A 1,888-nucleotide genomic window follows, 5' to 3' on the forward strand; every position below is an offset into this window, starting at 1 on the left:
AGTAACAGCAATGGGCTCCCTAAGGTAAAAAAGTAAAAATTAATTTTTGCCGGTGGTAAAGTAGAGGAACTTAAACTATCCAAGGAATAAAATACTGAAGAAAACAAAGGGATGTGTAGAACAAATATTTAATTTAACTTAATTTTTTTCTTCTACTAATTTGGGAAGTGAGAAACCCTTTCTTACCCAAATTTACCTGACTAGTAAGTTTCAGGGCAAAAACATTATCCATCCCTTAATTATTTGATTTGAGTTCATGTTCTCAACAAGTACTCATTTAATCCTTATTATTACCACTAAGGAGTGGTCAAATTTATCCTAGATTTAAAGATGAGGAAGCTAAAACTTTGAGAGAATAAGTGACTTGCCTGAGTCAGGAGAACTTAGAGATTGTGTACAGAGCAAGTGAGAAATGTAATTGCTTCAGATTTCTGATTAAACACCTTCACACAAACACTTTGCAAGTGGCACTTCTAAATCTCAAGTACTAATATGTTTAAAGAAAGTAAAAATGTAAGATGATCTTGAAGTGTTCCTACTCAAGAAAGTATACTACTTGCATAGGTAAGTAAAGAAACACACCATCAAAACACCAACCCATGCTTTTAATTTAAGTGAAAAAGTTCAAAAAAAAAAAAAAGTAAAAAGATTTATAAAAATAAGGTTAATTAAAGAAAAAGGTTTTGAAAGGCCCAGTCTGTTGCCCTCTTGTGTTTTCCCAAGAATGATGCTGACAAATGGATGAAAAACAGTCACTTTTCTCTGTACCTTACGTTCTAGCATCAGACAAGAATCCCTTACTATGGATATTTCTATACTAATTATAGTGATCTGTGAAGCTATTCAGTTCCTAAGCATACTCTGTAGATTGAAACGATATAATGTCCAGTACTATTGAGGCAGGATGGAATAGGGACATGCCCCAGGGAGGCTGCTCATAAACACTCAGACTGGATCGGCACTAGCAGTTAATGAAGTCATAATACATTGACAACAGCTTAACCACCCTCCCAATCAGCGTGCTACACTTGGAAATTTGCAGATTATAAAAACCACTGCACCTGCACATTAGGAGGAACAAAACTGTGGACGACATTTCACCCAGGGATGTTAGACTGGAAAGGACAAAGTTAAGGGGAAAGTGACTTCACTATACGTGACCAGAAGCTTCAGAAACTCAGGGACACAAGAGAGGAAGTTGCTGCAACCGCCCATCGACCTATTAGGCCTTAATTACCCTAGATCCTCCCCCATGGCCGAATACTCCTCCCCTTAGGATAGCGAAACACCCCCATCCCAGAACAAATTTAAAACCTCCCCTTAGGAATCCGCGGCTGCACTTCTCTTGGGAGATGCCCGCGCATGATTCTGCACCAGGCTTGCTTTCGCTTTGTAATAAAGTCCCATTGCCTGAGTGTTCCGTTGGTCTTTCCCGCTTTCCTTTCCTTTCACTGATGCGCTGATACGGACTTCGTCCGGAGAGAGATTTTTCTCCACAGTTTGACCAAGAACCTGGATCTGCCTTCCAGTAACAATATGTGCACTACTGTTGTTCAAATGAATATAGAGGCTATTATGATTATTAACATTCATGTTACTCACGTAAGACCTAAGAACAGAACAGAAGACTAAAGGAAATGCTATGACTTTCTAGGTGAGGGGAAAGGGGTATAGGGGTCGATCTAAGAGATTGGATGTTAATATTTGCCATTTTTCACAACATAAACAATCTAATTGTCTTACAAGAATTTCCACTTAAGTTAAATATGAATGAGAAACTGTCTTTCATATATCAGAAACTGCTTTCAGCCTTGTCCAAAAATGTGATGCAATAAATAGAACAGAATGACTGAAGCTCTGGTTGACAAGGGGTAGCAGCAGGCTGGCT

This window comes from Cynocephalus volans, chromosome 3, assembly GCF_027409185.1.
Source record: "Cynocephalus volans isolate mCynVol1 chromosome 3, mCynVol1.pri, whole genome shotgun sequence".
Classification (NCBI taxonomy): domain Eukaryota; kingdom Metazoa; phylum Chordata; class Mammalia; order Dermoptera; family Cynocephalidae; genus Cynocephalus; species Cynocephalus volans.